This window comes from Chiloscyllium plagiosum, chromosome 18 (genome assembly GCF_004010195.1).
Source record: "Chiloscyllium plagiosum isolate BGI_BamShark_2017 chromosome 18, ASM401019v2, whole genome shotgun sequence".
Classification (NCBI taxonomy): domain Eukaryota; kingdom Metazoa; phylum Chordata; class Chondrichthyes; order Orectolobiformes; family Hemiscylliidae; genus Chiloscyllium; species Chiloscyllium plagiosum.
The window spans coordinates 16,070,871-16,077,278 of NC_057727.1; the positions used below are offsets into that span (position 1 = coordinate 16,070,871).

At 39.7% G+C, this 6,408-nt stretch overlaps 1 protein-coding gene across 1 annotated transcript in view; it reads left to right on the top strand.

The window, feature by feature from the left end:
• The window catches only part of lhfpl4a (LHFPL tetraspan subfamily member 4a), a 195,555-nt gene extending 189,559 nt beyond the window's left edge, over positions 1–5,996 (top strand). The window contains exon 6 of the transcript XR_006314261.1: positions 5,881–5,996. The gene's annotated coding sequence lies outside the window, so the exon portion shown is untranslated. The remainder of the gene's footprint in view (positions 1–5,880) is intronic.
• The last annotated feature ends 412 nt before the right edge of the window (positions 5,997–6,408 follow it).

A 6,408-nucleotide genomic window follows, 5' to 3' on the forward strand; every position in this document is an offset into this window, starting at 1 on the left:
TTTTTTTAAAACTTGGTTAAGCACATGGATGATGATGGGATAGTGTAGGGGACGAGCTGAGAATAGTTCACAAGTCGGTGCAATATTGAGGGCCAAAGGGCCTGCTCTGTGCTGTATTGTTCTATGTTCTATGTTCTATGTGTCATGGTCACCAATCTTGAGACTGGCTTTCAATTCTGATTTTCTCAATTGAATTTAAATTTGTCCCATTATCAAAGTGAGATTTGAGCCCCACAGGGAATTAATCCAATTATTAATCCAATGACATTACCATTATGCCATCATCTCCGTGAACCTCCTCATCTGTAGAAGGAAGTGATGGTAGTTCTAATTGTTGTCTAATATATTTGAAATGTTTACACAGAATACCAACCCACCAGTGTTATTTTTAAAAAACTGCTTCTAATTGACATTTTCAAACATTGATCACTTAATTCAGAGAGGTAAATGCATGCAGTCTCAGTCCAAAAGAATCACACTTCAGTACAATCCTAAGCACTAACTTGTAACGATAGTGCAACAACTATAGAAGTAAGAAGCAATATCAAAAAAAAATCACCTGTTATGAGAAGATTGTTATCTGGTAGCTGGATATATTTCTTGTTTCAATGAAGTAGCATAATCTGGACAAGTACATTAGCCAAACTTGAAAGCAAAACTGTCCTCAAAGATCTACTGTGTACTGAGTTAAAGTTTGATTTCAGTTCTGCTTCAAGAATAAAGATCATAACTGACCTGCGCTGTGATTTTGTTTCCTTGGAAACACCTTCAGACTAAACTTACATTGCTCTCTGTCACTGCAGCGCACCTCATCCAAAAAGATCTTTTAACAATGACAATAGGCATCTTAAGGAACTTGTGCTGGTGATTCTTCTTAGAGGCATGTCAAAAATCTAGTTTGGATGGACAGGGGTTCAAAATTAATAGGTGTACAATCATCTCTTCCTTTATTGAGTCACCTTCCAAAGTTTCTACTTAGCACTGAGTAGGCTTTCATTGTGTCTAATTATCCTTGGGTGCTAAGTTTCCAGAATCTTGAGTTTTATTGTTGCTTTATCAAAACTCAGTTGGATTGCTAGATGCTCCAGTGTTCAGGGAATAGGGAAGCACTAGGTACAACCATCATGAATAGTCTCATCCAGTAAGAGTACTATACCTCCTAGTCCAGTGTAATACGTTTGTGGTCTCTCCCATCCTCCCTGCAAGCTAAAGTTTGGCTTCTAGATGTAAGTTCTTTCATCGCCCAGTGTTACATGTTCCTTGCCACTAAGATACAACCATGAGATAATCCATTGCTTATGCTTCCTTCTATATCTTGTACATAACTGGGAAGGAACAAAGAACTGTAGGAACAAGCCTAATTCCTGACCTTTCCACACTCTTTGCCAAAGAAGGAAATATGAAAACAAGGGGGACGCATTTGCTAACCATCCACTCAAGAAGAAAACAGAGAGACAAGAAGCCCCATTGCCCAAACCATTCAATCATTGTTACTGAAGGAATAGGTATAGTGTTTGAAAGTCACAAGCATCATGCCCTTTCTAGTTGAAGGAGCAAAAGCAGAAGGGATTTTGGGAATTATTGCACATCCTAAGATTGAAAATCGTACAAAAAGGAAACAGGTAAACAAAGACATTCTGGTGAAGTGAACTGTTGCCTCTCGTGATAGGGAGTGGTAGTGTATGACCCAGGAGGAGAATGAAATAACCTTTCTTTTTAAGTATCAGAGGGTTATCCAAACTCATTCGTATTCAAATTCCCCACCAACCATGCAGAACTAGAAATCACCAATCTTGTTTGGGATAAGGTATCATTAGAGTGGTCACCTCATCTTCTGGTTTCCATTCGGGCCCTTTTTATATCATTACATTGATTGTAAATACTGATGAATCAACCTAATAATTGATTGCAACCAATCAATTCTCTCAAATGTGACAATAGTCACACATTTATGATATCAAAGAACGTGAAGCCAGCGTTAAAAACCATTGAGCCCTCTGATTGACCAGTCATTTGACTAAATGTTTATTACGATTTCCTGTTGATACTGGGTAAAGCTGTAAATCTCTTGTTTCTTTTTTACCACAGTTACTGTGCTGTATCTGAAAATAAGTCTGTAGTTTGAAACAAAAATCTATGTACAACAGTTTTTGATCATTTCAGGAGAGATATTGTGTCATTAATTCAAGCAAATTTTCATCTTTTAGGTATATTAGTTTAACTAAATAATGTTAAATATAAGCGATGCAATTTTTAGCTTCTGTGTAGTTGGAATGATGTTAAAATAAAGAAACCACTTCATATCACAAGGAGACAAAGAGCTTTGATTACTTTCGCTGTTGTTATTGCTGAATTTCCATACTCATTTAATACTGCTCATTACTCCATCATATGATTACTCCCTTTTACATTAATAGCATGGACTTCATCTTGCCAGGACAGCTATTCAAGTTTCTTCAGACAACATTGTTCTCCAACAGCACAGAGTAATATTTACCCACAATCATGTATAATTCTGATTTCACACGAGAGATGAATTCCTGATAACTCACCTCTGCTCAAATCAGAGAAAAATAGATTAACTAAAAGGGTTCCTTTTCAAATAATAATTTCACATTTTTCAAGCTTTTTCTATGTGGAGATAAACAAATGACTTTATGTAATCCCTGAATGAGACTGGATCTCCCGTTTTCTTCAAAAGTGTTCTCTAAAATGCAATATATTGTAGTTCTTAGCATTGAAAACACAGTATTTACTCTCTATTCCCAGCTGCCCTTTGACAGTATTAAAGGCTGACCACATAACTTAGGGTTGGGAACCATATGGGGGGTTCGGAGGCAGCTTTTATTCTCTATTTGTTTCTTTCTGATGCAGCCAGGTGTATTGAACTCAATTTCACAACTTGGCACAGTGGGATTTGAACTTGTAAATCATTGAGTTGCTGGATCTGGTCCCATTGAATACGACACAACTGTACTCTTGCTGACTGATCTTAAAAAACAAAATATTAAATTGAGGTGTTGGTGGAGATACGTTGGTGTGAACTCCCTGGGAAGTAATGCAGAAAAGTGCACATCTTTCAGAATAGTATACACGTATTGAGATACAAATATGGTTATTGCGCCTTTACATAAGATACAAAATGGACATACCCCTGATTAATCTGTACTTTTTTTGTTTTCTTGCTTCCTTACCTGCCACACCTTCTGTCAGCACCAACTTCTCTTCAGACAAATTCTCTTTTTGTTGATAACTTTCTATTTTCCTCTCTTGCATTGTATAAGGTAACAATTCTGAAAGGGTTAATGTAGGTGACTGCATTAAGCTCTCCCCAATCTGATGCTGTTGTACAGTCTGAAGTGGAGAAATCAGGAGGATAACTCTGGATCTTGAAGAGACCTGACGAGTCATCAATGTCTCCCTTTAGTAGCAAAGTAAAACCTAATAGCTATCATGCACTAAATAACATTTTGTTAAGGGACAAAGCTTCAGCATAAGACTCACAAGTAACTGTTCCTCTACCTCTGCAAAACAAAAAGCCCCTTAGACCCAGTCAAGAGAAGATGGCAGCTTCCGTCAGCAAATTATAGACATAGAAATGCTATTTTGAATTCATTCATTGGATATAGACTTTGCTGGCCTCTCTCTGAGTGTCTCAACAAGGTGCTGGAGAGTTTCCTTCTTGGACCACTGCAGACCATATGATGTAGATACACCCATTATCCTGTTGGGGGGGGGGGGGAGTTCCCGGTTTTTGACCCAGCGACACTGGAGGAACAACAATTGAGTTCCAAGTCAGGACAGTATGTTGTTTAGAGGGGGACGTTCAGGTAGTGATGTTTCCTTCTAGAAGAGAGGTTATGGGTTTGGAAGGTGTTGCCTTAGGAGACTTAGTTAGTTACTGCAGTGCGTATTGTAGATAGTACATATGCTGCAACAATGCATCAGTGGTACTTGGAATGAATGTTGGAGGTGGTGGATAGGATTCCAATCAAACAGCTGCTTTTGCCTGGAGAATCATAGAATCCCTACAGTGTGGAAACAGACCATTTGGCCCAACATGTCCGCACCAACCCTCCAAACAGCATGCCACCCAGACCCATTCCCCAACCCTATTACTCTACATTTCCCCCTGACTAATGCACCTAACTTACACATCGCTGAACAGTATGGGCAATTTAGCACAGCCAATTCACCTAACCTACTCATCTTTGAATAATGGGAGGAAACCTGCACAGCCACACGGAGAACATGCAAACTCCACACAGAAAATTGCTCGAGGTTGGATTCAAACCTGAGTCCCTGGCGCTGTGAGGTAACAGTGCCTAACACTGAGCCACCGGGCCGAGAGTGTTGAACATCTTCAGTGTTACTGGAGCTACACCTATCCTGGCAAGTGTGAATTACTCGATCACTGTAAGTAGAGGGCAGCTTTTGATTAGTCAAAGTGAGTAACTCTCCACAGAATTCCCAGCCCTAACACCCTCTTGCAGCCACTATATTTATATAGCTGGCCCACTCAGTTTCTGGTTAATGGTAACTCCCAAGATGTTGATAATTTGGGGGCAGGTGAATGGAGTTCCATGACGGTGATGGCATTGAATATCATGGGCAATGTTTGGATTCTGTCTTGGAGGAGATGGTCACTGCTTGGCACTTGTACGTCGCAAATGTCACTTGCCATTTGTATTAATGCTGACTGATGTCCAGGTCTTACTGCACTTGAACACGTACTTTTTCAGTAACTGAGAAGTCACAAATGACTGAACATTGTGCAATTATCAGTAAACATCTCCATTTCTGACCATGTGATGGGAGGGAAGTTATTGATGACGTAGCTGAAGATGCTTGATCCTGAGGAACTCCTGCAGAGATGTCCTGGTGCTGAGATGATTGATTTCCAACAACCACACCATTTTCCTTTGTCTTAAGCATGACAGCAACCAATGGAGAGTTTACACCTTGCTTCCCATTATTTCTAGTTTTGCTAGATAAAATTGTTGAGATATATGGATTGCCGTATGTCTAGAATGTCTTGTTTTTTTTTGATAGAAATTCGCAAACTCCATCCTTCACTTATCGATAATCATTGAGCTGTTGTCAGTGAAGCACCAATCTTCACTTTATTATGTGATCCTTACATTCCAAACTATAAATAGAACTTTAAAAATATGCATTTCATTAGAAATATCTGGAGCTAACCAGTAAATGTTATTAGGGTAAGAGTTCCTTTGGTTCAACTTTTAATAAGGTGCAATATAATCAGTTACACTATGTACTTAGAAAGGAACATCAGACGTTTTAAAGAACCTCAGTAATCCTCAAGGAGTCAGATATGTTCCCTTGTTCAGAAGGTAGGGGCCTATCAATACAAATTAGAAGCCCATATACCACTCCAAATCCTCCTCTAACCCCAACATTTCCCTTCACTCAGGGTGGTGCGGTGGCTCAGTAGTTAGCAATGCTGTCTCACAGCATCAAGGTCCCAGGCTCGATTCCATCTTTGGGTGACTGTCGGTGTGGAGCTTGCACATTCTCCCCATGTCTGCATGGGTTCCCTTCGGGTGCTCCTGTTTCCTCCCAAAGTCCAAAGCTGTACAAGTTAGGCAGATTGGCCATGCTAAATTGCCCATAACTTGCAGGGATGCGTAAATTGGGTGGATTAGCCATGGGAAGTGCGGAGTTACTGTGATGAGGTGGGTCTAGGTGGAATGCTCTTCAGAGGCTTGGTGTGGACTTAATTGGCCAAATAGCCTGCTTCCATGCTGTAGGGATTCTATGATTACCTCCCCTATAACCTTTGCACGGACTAATGTGGGAATAATTCAGAAATAAATATGTGTTTGCATAAATATGATTTAAACTGTTATTGTATTTTAGCACAGAGATGCAGGACGTGCCTGTTACAGCAGGAGAAAGGGGAATTGGCTGGAGGCAGAAGTGTGGACAAAGGTTGGAAAGGTTGAAATGAAATAAACAGGAATTTGTCCAATGGACTTTTATCATTGTGTCACTAATTTAACATATCTTGGTTTACCAGCCAAGTGAAGTGTTTTACCAAATAACATTGCCCTTTTACAGTGCAATAATACACTGTTTCCTCAGAACTGCAAACTAGTCATTTTAAGGCATTGCAAACACAGCTTTCCAGAATCAACTTGTGGCTGAAAATCTCAAAATCTCCGTAGTGCTGCTCTCCTGAATTAGGGTGACTTTAGACCAAACCAGTCTAGTACGAATGCTTGGTCACAATTCAGAACCACTGCTAAAAGGAAGTCACTCTTCACTGTTGAAGACTAAACATTAATTATAATGCAAGAAGAAATTGTCAAAATACTCAACAGATCAGGTGGAAAGAGCAGATGAGTTAATGCTTCAGGGTTGAGCCTCCTGTCAGAATTCTAGAAT